This window comes from Phodopus roborovskii, unplaced genomic scaffold (assembly GCF_943737965.1).
Source record: "Phodopus roborovskii unplaced genomic scaffold, PHOROB, whole genome shotgun sequence".
NCBI classification, from domain to species: Eukaryota; Metazoa; Chordata; class Mammalia; order Rodentia; family Cricetidae; genus Phodopus; species Phodopus roborovskii.
Window position 1 is genome coordinate 15,486,302 of NW_026126424.1, and position 17,540 is coordinate 15,503,841.

Below are 17,540 nucleotides of genomic sequence, written 5' to 3' on the forward strand. Positions count from 1 at the left end.
AGGAGAGGAGGAGGATTGGGATGGCCAATCCCAGCAGGACAAGTTGGTAAGGAAGTGTCACATAAGGGAAAACATTGGAGGAGAAAGTGGGAAATTTAAAAAGAGAATAATTTAACAAGAAGCTGCAGGGAGAGTCTTCCCCCTCTCCCCACAGTTAAAAAAAAAAGAAAGCTTGCCATGTAGGTTCAGTGTGTTTCCGATGCAGTCTGTGGCCCCCATCACTGACCCCTCTGACAGGGTACAGTGCAGTTTGTTTGCCACTTAGTACTTTCTACATTTTTTTTTATAGCACATGAAACATTTTTTTGAATTATAAATGTTGTTATGCTTGTTCTTAGCCCAAATGCTGAGGCGTGATTTCAAATGTTCTTTTAAAAGTGGACTTTTAATCTTTAGATGGCTAGAGGTAGGATTAACAGGCATTTTCTTTTCTCCCTTCATTGTAAAACTCAGTGTTTAAGGCTTGTGGGACAGACTGTTGTACTTAAAGCAGTTTGTACAATTGGCATTGTGTGGGATTTTAAATTTTATCAGTGCTTTAATTGTGTGTGTGTGTGTGTGTGTGTGTGTGTGTGTGTGTGTGTGTGTGAGTGAGTGTGAGACAGTACCCTGAATGAGATTTTGTTCTTTCTACCCAGTGGCTTGCAGAGGTTGAACTCAGGAGTCAGACTCTGTAGCAAGTGCCTTTATCAGCTGAGCCATCTTTCTGTTCCTATACGTGTGTCTATTGTATATGAACCTTACGATTTTGGGAATTTAATTGCTATAAACTATCATTTCATTATTCTTGTTGTTGTTGTTTTTATTTTGTTGTTGTTGTTTGTTTTTTAAGATGGGGTGCTACATAGCTCAATCTGGTCTAGAACTCACCGTGTAGCCTGAGCTGGCTTTGAATTCCTTCTCCGCCCTCCTATCTCACAGCAGATGTCCTGGTCTTCTGGATCTTGGCATCTTTCTGCTTCCATGTTGTTCCCTGAGCCTTAGGTGTAGATGTAACAGTGGGGCTGGGCATTCATTATTTAAAAGTGGTTAAAGTGAGTGCACATGTGTTTAAATGACTGGAAATTGATGTCTGGTTGGCTAAATTGCACATTTGTTTTGCCGTTCCCACCAACCATATTACTTCCTTTCTTTATGAGCTTATAATTCATCTGTGAATTATGATTTCTCAACTGCTTCATCATTAAATCTGTAGATTGAACATGTTATTTAGAAGGTAGGCAAAAATTATCAAGAAAAGCATTGGTTCAAAAGTATAGTAAGGACGTTTACATTAAGCACTTATTAAAACAGTAACTCAGCAGATGGCAGAGATGAGCAGCCTGTCATCCTTCCTTGTAAATCTAACCATAGCATCATGCAGGGAGGAAGGGAGGGGTGGGACATGGCTGTGGCTGACTGGTTTCCTGTTTGCAGTTCCTTCCTTTAGTGGGTTGATAGGCAAGTACTCTTTTTGTGATATTGCCTGTAAACTGGCCAATTTTTTATTCTTGTAAGCCTGTATTTTTGGTGACTTTTTAACAGCTCTGGCTCCCTAAAATCTGTATGCTGTTCTTCAGTCTCTTCAAGACTGATGTTCTGCTTGCCTTTTGCGAATGGGGAGCACAATACCGCTAGTAAGCACTAGCTATGAGCTAGGAAAAGTAGCTGTTCCCTTTTTGTTTGCAGAAAGCATCTGTCTCAATATACTGCATACATATTTTCAGTACTTTTTTTTAATCTACTCATTCTGGAAAGCTGAAAACATGCCTCCTCTGTGCTCAAGCACCTGCATGCCACAGAGTGAATTCAGTGACAGAGCACTTGCCTAGCCTGTTAAAGGTGTAGGTTCAGTTCCTACCACTGAGCCAGCTCAGCAGGTAAAGGTGGTTGCCAAGCAAAGCTGGCATCCTGAGTTTGACACTAGAGCCCACTTAAACACAGAAGGAGGAAAGTAATATTCACAAAGTTGTCCTCTGAGCTCCACATGTACACAACAACGACACCATATAAAGAAAAAGGGAGAGAGAGCTAGGAAGACATGTTCACAAACCTGTTATCCTAGCCTTTGGAGTCTAAGGCAGGATGGTTGCCACAGGTTCAAGGCCAGTCAGCTACAGAATGAGCCTCCCCTCCCATGTGTGTTTATGCATACATAACTGCATTTTTACTACATATATCCATTGAGGAAATAAGAACTAAAAAGTTCCTTAAAATCTTTATGACATTTCCTATGGTAACGTGATGTCACTTCATGATCAAACTGGGGTAAATTTTAAAACTGTGTGTATGGGATGGTATTAATGTTTTCTCTTAGCTTTAAAACAGACATGTTGGATTAGGAAACTGGATCCAGTTTCACAGGGCTACTGGGGTGTCTCCATAGGAAACTCAAGAGTCCTGCTTCAGACCTGCTAGATACACAGCCGGATAGATTAAGTGGTTTGTCCAAGATCAATCTCTCTGTTTGAGAAAGACCACAGTGGAGTCTCTGGGCTAGAGCTTTGTTTAGTCAGATAGCAGAAGCGCCATTTTGAAGACCAGTAGCTAAAGGATTGAAGATGGAATGCCAGAAGGAAGGCTCTGCCCTTCTGAGATGTACTGTAGTGTTTCAAATACACAGTCAGGTGACAGCTGAGTGTTGATCCTGGCTAACTGGGTGAATCCCCACTCACCTTTGTCTTCCAGCCAGATGCAATAGTAGCTCTTTTTAGATTTGCTCTGGTGATGTTTGTGGGGGCCTGAGCAGGAGGCAGAGTGATAGGCGAATGGGAGAAGGAAATGGGGTGAGGCAAGTATCTCAGGACAGAATTTGTCCCCTTTCCTCCTTACCTCACATCTCCACCCGCTGTTCACGTGTATAATTGAAACCAAAGGTTTATGACCTCATGAGGCGGCTCCTTTCTTCTCCCCGCTTCCTTTTTTGAGACAAGGGTCATGCAGCTCAGAATTAGAATCAAGTTGTATCTGAGGATGGACTTGGATTTCTGACCTAACTGCCTCTGCTTCTCATGTGCTTAGGATTACAGGTGGGTGCTATCACACATAGTTATACACAGTGCTGGAGACTGAAGCCAGGGCCTTATGCATGCTGGGCAAGCATCTACCAATGAGCCACAATCTCCAGCCCATGGGGAGGTTTTTACATTATATATGTGAGGCATGCTACTTTCTTTTGTTCTGTTTTATTAAAAAAAAAAAAAATCAGCGTGGGGATGTAGCTAAGTTGGTCAAGTGCTTGCCTAGCATGCATAAATCATTGAGTTCGAGTCCTAGCATCACATAGGGCGTAGTGGCACATGCCTGTAATCCCAGCATTTGGGAGATAGAGCCAGAAGGATCTGGACTGCACAGTCTTTCTCTACTATAGAGAGATGTCCAGGCCAGCCTGGGCTACATGATAAGGCTGTCTCAAACAAAACAAAATCAGTACTGGGGATGTTTTTGCATGATTTTAAGGGCCTGGATTTTGGCACCAAATGTGTGGGTAATTTTTTTGGCTTCTTAAGATCAGCCTCAATTAATGTAATCAAGTTGAAGGAAACCTGTGGGTATTTTGAACTTCTCAGAGATTCCCACTGATAAATGATGAACATATACAACTTCCAGGGGATTTTAGTCAGCTGAAACTGGAGGTATAAGAAAAGCTGTTTGCTTTAAGTGCTCAAATAATAGAGATTTATTCTTATCATATTAACATTTAAATCACTTCAAATGTCTCTCATTGAGTTTCCTCTCTTTTGCCTGGCAGCCAAAATGGGCTGCTGGGAATAACCTTGAATGAGGAAAGCTGGTTCTTGGGTGTCACCTTGGGGCCCTGCATAGGCAGCCTGAGCCTGCTAAGTCAGTACTGAGAGAGTCTGGATGTTCTCAAACTGTATACTTTAGGTTTATAATGGATTTTTGATTGCATAATTTTAAAGTGTGGATTTTATTTCACGACTGTCCCCACTCCCCCAAGTTGAATATGGCGACACACACATGTAATTCCATCATTTGGAGGCTGAGGTTAGATGATTGTGAGTTCCAGGTTAGCCTGGGCTACATAGTGACACTCTGTCTCAAACAAAAGAACAAACTCCTCCAAAGCCCTAAATTCAAACCAACTAACCAAACACACACACACACACACACACACACACACACACACACACAAACAAACCCCAAAAAAGAAACTCCATTTGATATAAGGCAATTATATTTATATAACTTATTTATTGCATATTGAATTACACCTCTTTTCCTTTGTGGAAAATGAATCAATTCATTACAAACCCTCTCTGTCTGCAACTTCCTGAAGTTTTAAAGGAGAGCCCATTGCAGCTCCTGTTCTGCTTGCTCTGTAGACAAGCGCTAAGAGACTTAGACTTGAGATGTGGTTGCTACATTAGCAAACAACATCAACAGTGCCATGTGAGCCACTGGACCCCAAGGTTACTTTTCTCCTTTCATTTCCCACGTCCTCCTCCTCTGGCTCTCCCTCCTCCCTCTTTCCTTTTCTTTTCCCCTTCCTCTACCCCTGTCCCTAGTCTTGCTCTGTAGCCCTGGGTAGCCTCAATCTCTACTGATCCTCTGGCCTCTGATTCCTTGTGTCTTTATTAGTTTTTTTCCTTGTTGCCCCTCTGCCTCAACCTTGATGGCTCTGGCCCTGCCTTTCTTTTCCATGACCAGGGCTTGAAGGACTTTTGCCTTCTTTTTGTAAATCCAGGTTATTATTATTATTATTATTATTATTATTATTATTATTATTATTAATTTTAATTGATAGTGATCTAAAACTGGAGATATAGGTTGGTCGCAAAGTCATGGTTAACAAAGATGAATAGCTTTGCTGGGTGTTTCCTTCATCTTTGCCTGCAGAAAACACTTAAAGTTGCTTCTTGATCCCATAAACTGTTTGGTAGGGGGTGCCATTTATATTCAAACTAATGAGCGGAGAGACAAGCCTTCCTGTGGGATGGTACATATTGCAGGCCGAGTCAAGGAATAGGTGTGAGTCATTTAGTGAGCTTGTTTGGAGGAACTTCTTATTTAGTCAAAATAATACAAAGCTTTTTTTTTTTTTTTTTTTTTTTTTTTAATACAGTCTCTTCCTGGTGTTTCTCCTCTCTGATTGTCTGCCTCCCTCAGCCTTCCTGTCCCTGTTGCCCACCATGTCATTTCTTACCATCTCACTCAGAACAAAACTCCAGTATGGCTTTTCCCCTGTTGTCTCTAGTGTTCTATGTCGAGCTTCCCAGAGTCACTTGCTGTACTCTCCCCGTTTCTGGAGGAAAGATGATGCTCACTCATATCCATGTCCCCTGTGGTCCACTTATTATCTGTCTCTGTGGTTTTAATGAGTAAAGGAATGAATGAGCTAGGAAACCTCCCTGCAGAGGATTCAGAGCCCCAGGCGTGAGTGATCACGTGTTGAGCATGTAAAAATTGTGCAGGTAGAATTCCAGCTCAGTCTCTCCATCATTGTATTACCCCACATGACACTCAATTCCTCCTTATCCCTGACACCACTTTCTGAGATTTCAGGTCATTGTGGCCCTAACATTTTACAAGGAAAGTTCCAAAAATAATCCAAAAGTGTTAAGTTGTGTACCAGTATGATATAGTATTGTGAAATTTTTACTACCTGATTCTAGGCTATGAATTGTCCCTGTGTCCAGCAGATTCATACTGTATATAGTAACCGCCTGACGGTTAGTGACTATCTTAGTTTGGGTTTCAATTGCTATGAAGAGACAACTTGACCACAGCAACTCTTACAAAGAAAAGTTAATTGGAGTGGCCCACTTATAGTTTCAGAGGTTCAGTCCATTACCATCATGGCAGGGAGCATTGTGGTGTTCAAGCAGACATGGTGTTGAAGAAGTAGCCGAGAGTCCTATATCTTGCAGGCAACCGGAAGTCAGCTGAGACACTAGGCAGTGTCCTGAGCATAGGAAGCCTCAAAGCCCATCCCTTCAGTGGTATACTTCCTCTAACAAGGTCATACCCACCTCAACAAAATCACACCCCCTAATAGTGTCATTTCCTATGAGATTATGGGGGCCAATTACTTTCAAACTATTGCATTCTACTCCTTGTCTCCCCCCCCCCGCCCCCGCAAATACTTATAACAGTATCATAATGCAAAATGCATTTAGTCCTCCTTCAAAAATCCCCATAGTCATCTGTGGGGGGGGGTGGTGGTGCACACCTTTTAACCTCAGGCAGACTCTTCAGATAAGGGCACAATCCAGTCACATTCTTCACCAAAATATCACAAGAATGATCTCTAGACCATATACTAAAATTCTTCTCCTCTGAAGCCTCTTGAGTCAGCCGACAGTTCAAATAGCTCTTAGCACCCCTGTCTTCCATTCTTCTACTAGTATGGCCCATTAAGCAGTGCTTAAAACACTCCACTGCCTTCCAAACCCAAAGTACCAAACTCAAAATTCCTCCAAACAAAAACATGGTCAGACCCATCACAGCAGAACCATAGTCCTGGTACCAACTTTTTAATGAGTAAAGGAATGAATGAGCTAGGAAACCTCCCTGCAGAGGATTCAGAGCCCCAGGCGTGAGTGATCACGTGTTGAGCATGTAAAAATTGTGCAGGTAGAATTCCAGCTCAGTCTCTCCATCATTGTATTACCCCACATGACACTCAATTCCTCCTTATCCCTGACACCATGTGAAGAGACACCATGGGTTTCTCTGTATTGCTTTGGAGCCAGTCCTGGAACTAGCCAGACCAGGCTGACCTCAAAGTCACAGAGATCCACCTGCCTCTGCCTCCTGGGCGCTGGGATTAAAGGCATGTGCCACCAACCCCGGCCATAGCAACTCTTATAAGAAAGTATTTAACTGTGGTGGCTCACTTAGAATGTCACAGGTTCAGTCCATTATCATCATGGCAGGGAGCATGGAGGAGTGCAGGCACACAGTAGCTGAGAGTCCTATCTCTTGCAGGTTGGAGGAAGCCTAGTGAGACACTGGGCAGTATCCTGAGCATAGGAAACTTCAAAGCCTACCCCACAGAGAGTGACACACTTCCTCCAACAAGGCCACACCCGCTCCAACAAAGCCGCATCTCCTAATAGTGCCACTCCCTATGAGCTTATGGGGGTCAGTTACCATATCTGCCATCTGTCTTGGTATATAATCTCTGTCTTCCGATCTCACGGTTTATATTGCAGTGGTCCTTGTCATGTTACTATTATCCACCTCACTTCATCTGATCACACAGGCACTGCAGTTTGCAGGGTGGAAATGGGAGAAGAAGGTATTTTGAGAGAATACATTCACATGGCTTCTATCATAGCAGGCGGTTACAAGTTTTTTTTCTGTTATTAGTTCTTGTTGTTAATCTTTCGTTGGGCCTAATTTGTAAGTTAAACATTATCATAAAGAACACAACATGAAACCAGCAGGATGGCTCAGAAGGTCAAGTTCTTGCCATCTAGGTTTGATCCCTGGAACTCACACAAATGCAGGAAGAGAGAATTGACTCTACACAGTCGTTTTCTTTCTGTCCTTTTCTTCCTTCCTTCCTTCCTTCCTTCCTTCCTTCCTTCCTTCCTTCCTTCCTGTCTTCCTTTTTTTTTTTTTAAATTTTAAATTTGAAACAAGCTTGTTTTACATGTCAATCCCTATTCCTCCACCCTCCCGTCCTCCCCTGTCCCCTACATGAACCCCCATCCCATCCCCTTTCTGCTCCCCAGGGAGGGTGAGGCCTTCCATGGGGAGTCTTCAAAGTCTGTCACATCATTTGGAGCAGGGCCTAGGCCCTCCCCCATGTGTCTAGACTGAGGGAGTAACCCTCTATGTGGGATGGGCTTCCAAAATCCATTCATATACTAGGGATAGATACTGATCCACTAGGCTGCCCAGTCCTCCTAACTGACACCCACATTCAGGGGATCTGGGTTGGTCCTATGCTGGTTTCCCAGCTATCAGACTGGGGTCCATGAGCTCCCTTTGCTCAGGTCAGCAGTTTCTTACACAGCCTTTTTCTAAGCTCCATATGTGTATCTACACACATTATATACAAATGCCATAATATAAGTAAGAGTGGGAGAAAAAAAAAAAAAACAAAACCCAGCACAAAGCCCTAAAATACATGTAGCATTCAGGTCTTCATGGTTTCAATCTTCCCGTCTGGGATGACAAATGTCCCCTGTGGGTGAGTGCAGGCCACTCTGCTTTAATGCAAAGTCCTAGTCCTTGACTCCTCTCAGCAGTGTCCTACTTTGGTGCAATCAATTTGAATCAACTGCTTTGTTAAAACGTGGCAGCGATGGATTGGTGACGTACATAGCACTGGAGAATGTGTTAACATTATGGACCATCTTCTGCATTAGAATGAGGGAAGTCCTAATTCCCATTAGTTTGTGTGTGGTAAAGAATTGATATTTTCCCTTTGAGGGATGTCTAAGATTTTTGAGAAAATTGTCAGTGCTTGTAAGTGGGTTGTAGTTTTGACAGTAAATTACGTATTTATTTAGAGCCAATTTTTAATTTAGTTTTTTTTTTCTGAGGGATACTTTAGCGATTTGTAAGGGAAATTATGACAAAAATGGAGTTAGCATTTCAAAAATTCTAAAATAGTTTTGTTTTCCTATCTCCAAATAAGTGTATGTATTTGGAAAAATTAAAAAAAAATTTCTTTTAAAAGGATATCCTGGCTTTGGCCGGCTGCTATGATTAGCACAGAGATTAAGAAATGTGCTAGATACTAGATTTTGGATCTGACATATTGTACTTCTGAATTCAGGGAAGAGGAAGTTGTTGATTAAGATCTTCTATTAAATTTTTGGGTGGTGGCTCACAAATCCCAGCACTCTGGAGGCGGAGGCAGACAGATCACTATGAGTTCGAGACCAGCCTGCTCTACATATTGAGTTCTAGGCCAACCAGGGCTGCATAATGTTGTCCTGTCTCCAAACAGAACAAAACAAAACAACCCCCCTCCTTTAAATCTGTTACACTGAACTTCTTTTAGATTTAAGGACTAGTATTTGGCCTAGACCTCCTAAATTAAAAGCCTTAGGCTGGCCTTTGACTTCTTCTTGTCCACTCCAGCAGCCTGGAGAATCATTTCCCCTATAGAGTTGCTCCAGTGGCCCTGGACATAGAATCTCAGAGAAGCAGTCACATTAGAGAAAGGCCTTCCCTTACCCCAGCCTCCAGCCTTCCCAGTCCCCATCCTCGCTGTGCTGCAACAGGGGGCTCAGAATTTTTCAGAGCAGGTGGATCCAGGAGGGATGGATCCACTGTTAGAGTTGGTGCTCCAGTATGGGGTGCCCTGTTAGAGTCAGTGCTCTAGTATGGGATCCCCGTTAGAATCAGTGCTCCAGGAATGGGATCCCCTGCTAGAGTCAGTGCTCCAGGGATGGGCTCCCCTGTTAGAGCTGATACTCCAAGGATGGGCTCCCCTGTTAGAACTGGTGCTCCAAGGATGGGCTCCCCTGTTAGAGCTGGTGCTCCAAGGATGGGCTCCCCTGTTAGAGCTGGTGCTCCAAGGATGGGCTCCCCTCTTAGAGCTGGTGCTCCAAGGATGGGCTCCCCTGTTAGAATGGGCGCTCCAGTATGAGGTGTCCTTCCCTTTTAGCAGCCTAGCTTATTTGGGCACTCAGAGTCCTAGTGCATACTGTGGTATGAAATAGCCTGCCACTTCTTTTCCAGTCCAGCATCCCTTGCCTTTTCAGTAGACCTCTTTCTCCAGCTGTGTTCTTTCTCCTTCCACTCCTTCTGCTCACCAGACTCCTGTCCTGTTGCTTTTTCTTTCTCATTCTCCTGCTTTTCTTAATTGGCGAATGCATAGAATAGCAATGTTGTGGTAATTGGAACTATATTTTTGGTTGTTGTTGCTTGGAGCAGAATCTTAGACTTATTCAAACTTAAAACTTAATAAATGAGGCTATGGTGGCTCACGCCTTTAATTCCAGCACTCAGGAGGCAGAGGCAGGTGGATCTCTGTGAGTTCGAGGCCAGACTTTTGTACATACTATATGCCTAGGTCATGCAGGACTACATAGTAAGACCCTGTCTCAAACAAACAAACAAACAAACAAACAAACAGACAGACAAACAAACATTAACAATGAATTTCCAGGTAGCTTAAGTGGGAGAATGCCATCTAATTCCAGTGGGAAATCTTTATTCTCCCTCAAGTCTGGTTCGTTTGTTCATCCAATCATTGAAAAAAGTTCTTATGAGCATTTGTGCCAGACATTCATCTGGGCTCTCAGGGAGTATCGATGAACAAAAGGGTTTAAATTCCTGCCTCTCTCAGTTTATATTTTGCTGGAAGAAACAAGGGTATAAAAAGTAGTGACATGTTCTGGCAGATGACTGCTTACTTCATTTTGGAATCAGGGAAACTCTTTGAGCAGCTGACAGTTGAGATAAATAGGAAGAATATTTTGGGCTGAGCTAATAGCATATCCCAAGGACTCCAGGGTGGGAATGAGTGGGCTGGAAGAGGACGTAGCTGTAGTGTGGCACAGCACAGGGGATGACCTCTGAGGTCTCTGTCCAATTGGTATGTGAGGATGAGTTTGGATTTCATTCTCTGTGACACTAGATGCTGTTAGGGAGTTCAAATGGCCTCTGACAGCCTGCTAAACTCACCTGGTACTTGATGTCGTATCTCCATGATGGAAATTTATACTGTTCCAGCATGACAATTAGTTATTTACATGTTTGCCTTTCCTGTTCTCACTTTTATGTTCTGAACGTAGATAGACCTCAGTGTCTACAAGTCACCAAATGAACAAAGTGGTAGATATGTAGGACCTTAGCACAGCCTGTTGAGACTGTTTTGAAATTTCATTGACTTTCTATTGTTGAGACTGTCTTGAAATTTCCTTGATTTTCTATTTTATTAAGGCCAGTAGATGCATGCTTATTTGTAGGTCTGTGGCATAGCCAAGGTATTTAACATTAGAACAATTATAACATTGGACCTCAGCCATAGCTGTGTGTCAGAAGTACCCATAAGTAATCACAGTGAGACTTCACATTTAGTGAATTTGAATCTCAAGCAGACAGGTCCAGATGGCTGTGTCTTGAAGTATCTTCAAGGGCTTTGTTGTTGCTTGATAGTGTACTGAAAACTGGGAACTCTTGCTGGGTTGAAAGATCAGAAATATGCATGGAAACTCTATGTGGTCAGCAGCATGCTGAGCTTGATCTTGGCATTAGCCATGGTTCCTGTATCAGTAATTCTTTGGTGAACCAAGGTATGAATTGTCTGTGTTGGAATTAAGGGGAATTCTCAGCCTCCATCTTTTCCTGTCTCTTTTCCCATTTCCCTTTCACTGGTAAACCTGAACTGCAAGTCTTGCTGTGGTGGTGAGTGAGGGAGAAACAGTTGGCCAGGTGTGTGTGTGTGTGTGTGTGTGTGTGTGTGTGTGTGTGTGTATGCACACACACGCATGTGTGTGCTGTTTTCTTGATGTGAGGTTTACATGCTAAAGTGAGCCAGAATGGGGTTGGGTTGGTGTGGGACAGGGTATGTGGGGATGGGGATGGGAATTCCCAGTAGCCACAGGGAAGGAAGATGGCCTTTGTAGAAAATCAGTGTGTGGTAGGTCTGTGGTTACCATTACTTGTCTCTGCTCTGTTTGTGGAAATCAATGTGTAGGAACTTGGTTTCTTAAAAACAAAATCTTTGCATGCTTAAGAGGGATCAATTCTTTTATCTTATTGAAGAGCAATTCTGTCATGTGGCATGTGTTTGCAAAGTTTAGGCTAACACACCGACAAATGACCACAGGACCTAGTCTGCAAATTCCGGTGTAGTAGGCCAAGCTCTTGTTTCTCTTGTGTTCTCTAAGCAACAACTCTTTTGTAAATACTGGAAGAGAACAACCAGTTCCGTGTTTGTGCTCATTGTTAGTTTTCTATTGCTGATTAAGTTCAAAGAACAGGAGCTTAGAAGTTACTAGGAGATTTGAGACCTGAGGTTTAGATTGCATGTAGTGTGGCTCTGCCTTAAGATGTTTGTGTTAACATCTCCCCTGCAAACTACGTAAAACCCAGAGAAGAACAGGATAAATACATTTGAAAATTCATTAACATTATTTATTATTGATTTTTTTTTTTTTTTTTTTTGGAGATCAGGTCTTGTGATGTAATCTAGGCTGGCTTCAAACTTGTGATCCCCTGCCTCGGCCTCTGAGTGCTGGAATTTCAGGCATGTTTCACTACGTTCAACTAAAATTTTAATTTAAAGAACAGTGTTGTGGTTTAAAGTTCCTCAGGTACATGGTCTGGTTACCACATGGACATTGAAGAGCCTGGCCTACTTTCTCCCCTGCTGGGAGATCAGGCCACTGTTGGAAACAACCAACCTTGATTGGCTTCTGTCTCCCCTTGGCAGTCTTCCTTCTATGTGTGTATAGAAAAGTGTTTTCTTTCTAATATTTCCCATTAGTTATTGCAAGAAAACCTCTCCCTTATCCCTGTTCTGCCTCTTATTGTTCCAAGTTTTAAACCAGTCCTAATTAGAATGCCAAATATCGAGGAATATGTATTTTGAAGTAAAATTGATGTAAGTATGATAAAGTAGTATTAAAAACATTTGAAGTAATTCAAATTTTAATTCAGAGTCACTGGAAACCTATTCATTGATTTCCTCAAGGTCTTCTTATTTTGGCTGGGGTTGCAGGGGAGGGCTGGCCTCAGGGAGGATGTTCAGGTGTATGGGGTTGACTGGCAAAGAGAGTCTTGCCAGGACAGTATCTAGTGGGTGTTGGGGATTTGGGTGCAGCATGGAGACTAGTCTCTCACCTGCCTGTAGGTTGGTGGGGAATCAGTTTTCTTTTGAAACCTTACTTTTGTTATTGTTTCGTGTGTGACTGTGTGATGTACACGTGAGAACACAGTCGTCCATGTACCCTGGTGAACAAGGGAGTCGGAGGACACTCTGAGGAGTTTCTTTTTTCACATTTCATGGCTTCTGGGGATCAAACTCAGGTTGCTAGGCTTGTATCACTGGCTCCCACTCTGAGTTTTGATCTTGGGAAAATACTTCCAGAAATTGAGTATTTGCCTTTATAAGTAAACTTTGAAGTGTAGTTCATTTGTAATTGGAAGAATTTTCCTACCACTTGACAGGTGTTTAGGAAATGGAAATGTTAAATCATGACTTGTGTCTGTCACCAGCATCTTGATCATAAACATGTCCTTGCCTTTGGAGTCTGCTTTTGGGTTTTACTCAGAGGTGGCCTTTTGAAATGGATGGTACGTTATACAGAGGCTTATGTAACCTGTGGCTGCTCCTGTAACATGACATACTTAGGTATTCTGGGGGCCACACATTTTCTCCTTTCCCCCTCTACTGATGCTTTGTTTTAAGCATCTGGGTGAGACCACTGGTATGGTTATTTTTGTTTGTTTGTTTGTTGCTTGGCAAGGTTTATCAGCTCTCAATGGTGTCTGTATTGGCACACGGGCTTGCCCCAGGCATGAGAAGACCACAGTGTCATTGAAACAATGCTAGCAAGAAATGTGCAACTGTCCCAGCTGTATCATTAGTTCTAGAAAGACATCTATTCAGGCTGATTATGAAAATTCTGCTTCCCATCAAATTAAATGGGGAGACACATGTGGTTAATGTCTGCAATTCTCTCAAATTTCCCATCAAAGAGCTCCCACTGGCTCCGCTATGACTGTGTCCATGAGAGGAGTGGAAATAACATTTCTCATTCAAATGAATTTTATGATATGGACAATAATGTCTGCTGCTTGTCATCTGTCTACTTAATCCAAACTCCAAATGAAATTGTAGATATGTCATATGAGGATGCTTCAGAGCAAGCACAACCTCAAACAAACAAACAAGCAAACCACAGTCATTTCTAGAACATTTTCTTCAGTTGAAGTATTTTGAAGGTAGAAATATGTGATGGGTAGAAATGTGATGCCCAGTTCTTCCTGTCTTCTGGAGTCACCTTGCTCCTTTGTTAGGCAGAAGTATTGTGTTCTCCGTTGCTGACCTCATGGTCTGTGATTTCTATTGGACTAGAAGGACAGGAAGAATACCTTGTTTTCTTTTACACTGGGGTTCAGCCAGAGTGTGCAGGAGACTTAATACAGTCTTACTTTTGTGTTTTAATTAGAATACTAAACGTGGTAGATTTAAAGTAGAACCAAGACCCAGGCTCTTGAGAACACAGTCTCATTTCTGCTATAGAACACCAGGCTTGCCTATTTAATGTCAGTGATTGTTCTACACTGAGCATTTCTATTTCTGTAAGTCAGAACAAAAGTGGAATTGTTTGTGCATCTCAGAAATGTGTGGCTTTTTCCTATTTTTTTTTAATTTATAAAGTTGAATGCAGATATTGTTTTCTCTAGTCACTGAATAGAATGAGGATATAAATAAGAAGAAAATGTTGCAAAACATAAAATTTAAACATTTTCGTTTATGACAATTAAAATTTAAATCAGTCTTTAGGAAAAAGCAGTTTACCAACTAAGCATCTTGACATTCAAGAAGACTGAGAACCAAGTCTTAGGTATCAAGGACAGAGCTTTGAAAGTTTTATGATGTCAGCTCTTTGCAGAGTTTCTTGGTGTATACTATCTTTTGTAGACATGCTTTCTGTGGGTATCTGTAGAACATTCTTTGCAGGGAACTGGAATTGCTTTACTCTACAGTCTCTGTCATCTTGTTCTTTTGTTCACAAAAGTACAAATACAACACACACACACACACACACACACACACACAAACATGACCATGAATAGTAACAGCAACATTCTTTTCTTTGCATGTACTTGGTTGGAGAGACACATGGACCACCTCAGTGATCCTGTCATATTTTGAGAGTGTATTTTACAAAGGAGGGATTATTGACATTATTTCAAGGTTGTTCATGCTAAGATACTGTGAGACTTGGAGTCAGAAAAGGCAGGATGGGGAGAGGGACCCCATCTGTACTTTAAAATGAGAGGGTTCTGCTGAATGATGGTCTCATTGTCATGATTCTAGTACTCACAAGGGTCATTTTATTTATATACCCGGGCAGCCTTGTGGACTTGGTTCTACGAAATCCAGAGTTACACAGAAACAGATGGTTGTATCAGTTTTCTTGCCACTGTGACAAAATACTTGACAGAAACAACCTAAGAAGAAATTTATTCTATCTCATGGTTTTGGAGCTTTGAATGCCCCAGATCCTGTTGATTCAAGGTGAGGCAGAGCATCACAGTAGTGGGAAGTTGGAGGATGAAGCTGATCATCTATCTCATGGTGGACCAGGAACAGAGAAGGGGTTGGGGACCAGGTATAACATGAGCAGTCATACCCCTAATGATCTACTTCCTCCAATGAGGCCCCACCTTCTAGACTTGTTAGCATCTGTCACCTGTAGCTGGGGAGCCAATCATATGAGTCTATGAGGGAGATTTCATATTCAAATCATAAATGATGGAAAGAAGAAAATATTATGGAACTAAATTTATCTCTTCTGTATTCTCTTGTTATGGTAGAGCTATATGTGAGATGCAGCTAAGAGTATGTACATTTAATACTTCCCAACAAACAGCATACAAAGTAGCAATGTCTCAATGATACTATGACCTTCCATGTGAGGGAAGTTAATGGTCCAATAATGTCTCATCTTCACACTTTATGTCATTCATTTCTGAGACCCCATGTATGAGCCCAGGCAGGTTGGCTCCTAACCACTCTACTTTGTTACCATACTCTCTAGTCTGGTGATCAGTGTTTGTGGATTGTTGTGTTTCTTTACACAATTCTGTCTTTCTACTTATTGTTTGTGCTGCAACTGACCCTTTTAGAGCACTTGCTGTGTGCCCAGTGCTCTGTTGACACTGTAGATCCAAAATACATGAAAATTACCTTTATTAGTATTTACGGCCTAGCTGGAGAGACAGACAAAATCAGATAACCACAAAAACAAACTATAGTAAGAATTTGGAGAAGTGTGGGCTAGAGACATAGTCCAGCTTCAAAGTTTGAGGCTAGTCTTGAGCTGCATGACACTTGGTTAAAAGACAAAAATTATGTGAATTGAACTGAGTTACATCTCTGGGGCCCACACGGTTATCCTCTGACCTCCACAGGAACACTGGTGAGCAGGCACATGCACACAGTTTAATTTTTAAAAACTTAGTAAAGAAACCCATGTTTATGTTAATCATATTTGTTATTTAGAAAATAAAAATACCCTTGAGGCTTTATTGGTTTTCTCAGGGAGTATCCTTCAGTTTTGCCAGTTGATGTTCTGCTATTTTGCTTAATAGAATACCTGTTCAAAAGAGAGAAACAGGAAGTGAGAGTGGTCTTTCCCAGGTAGGTGCTGCCTGGTGCTGCCATGATGGGTTGGAACTGATATTCTCACCATTCCTGAGTCAATGGAATTTCTCCCAGAAAAGATCTCCAGAAAACCAATGTTCACAAATTGAATAGAGTTGAGAACCAAGGTCACCTGAAGTATGGACAATACTGCTCCCCCTAAAAGAGACTTCCTTTAAAACTTTTAGGCTACATTTAGGCTTAGTAGCAGGTGCCGTTACCTATAGAGCCATTTCACAAGCACCTTAGATTTCTTTTAAGGGTATATCTAGGGTATTAGTAAATATAATTCTACCAACAGTAAACTCTTTTTTCTTATTAAAAATCCACCACCAAAACAAAGCTAGAAGCACAATAAGACTCGAGGCAGTGTCTCCACGGTCATTACCAAATTTATGATCTGGTTTAGGATTCTATGTGAAGGCAGTTATTGTTTTTAAGAATCATTGTCAGAGTTGCAAATCCCAAGGTGCTTCTGAAATTCACATATATTATTGTTACAGGCTTTACAGATCCAGTGACATTAGGCTCTAGCTTAAAAGATAATTTAAGAGCATTGCAAGTAAATTATGAGAACATTTAAAGTAATGTCTGTGGTGGTCTGGTATTCTGGGAATTAGGAGAGAATTGTTATTTGACACATCATCTGTGTGTGACACACACAGATGCTTCAAACTTTATGTATTGTAATATTCATTTGAGTGTTGACTCAGTGACAGATTTCCCACTTGTAATGATATAAAACACTTTAAATTACATTGATTTATGGTAACAGAGTGTCAGTATGTGGCAGAAAAGTTAGTCCATATAATTGAAGTTTAGGCATAACAGGCTTTTTGATAAACATTACAGATGATTGTTATTTGTAGTACTACATTTTTTTCTTATGTTCTAAAATAAAACCCCTTTATCTCTTAATAGTGTGTGCTACTATCATACCTCTCAGAAATCACGTATGTAACAAATGGAAAAATCTGATGTCTGGCAGAAAACTTAGTTAAATAGAAAAAAATCATTTTAATTAGCAGGCTTGTGTTCAGTCAAAAATAAGTAACTATATATTAACAATTTTTTCTTAAATTGAGGAGGATTTTAGGACTTCCTGGAAATGATAGAACAGTTTTATATAAGTAATGTATGTGTCACTCACTAAGTGGGAATGGAATAAAACACTGTCTATCTATGTTAATGATTTTCTCAAGTGGTATCAATCAAAATTTGGGGAAATTCTTCCTGTTGGATTATGTTA

At 41.4% G+C, this 17,540-nt stretch overlaps 1 protein-coding gene across 2 annotated transcripts in view; it reads left to right on the plus strand.

The window, feature by feature from the left end:
- Positions 1 to 17,540, plus strand: part of Cdc14a (cell division cycle 14A) — a 156,248-nt gene that overhangs the window by 42,497 nt on the left and 96,211 nt on the right. The window lies entirely within an intron of this gene.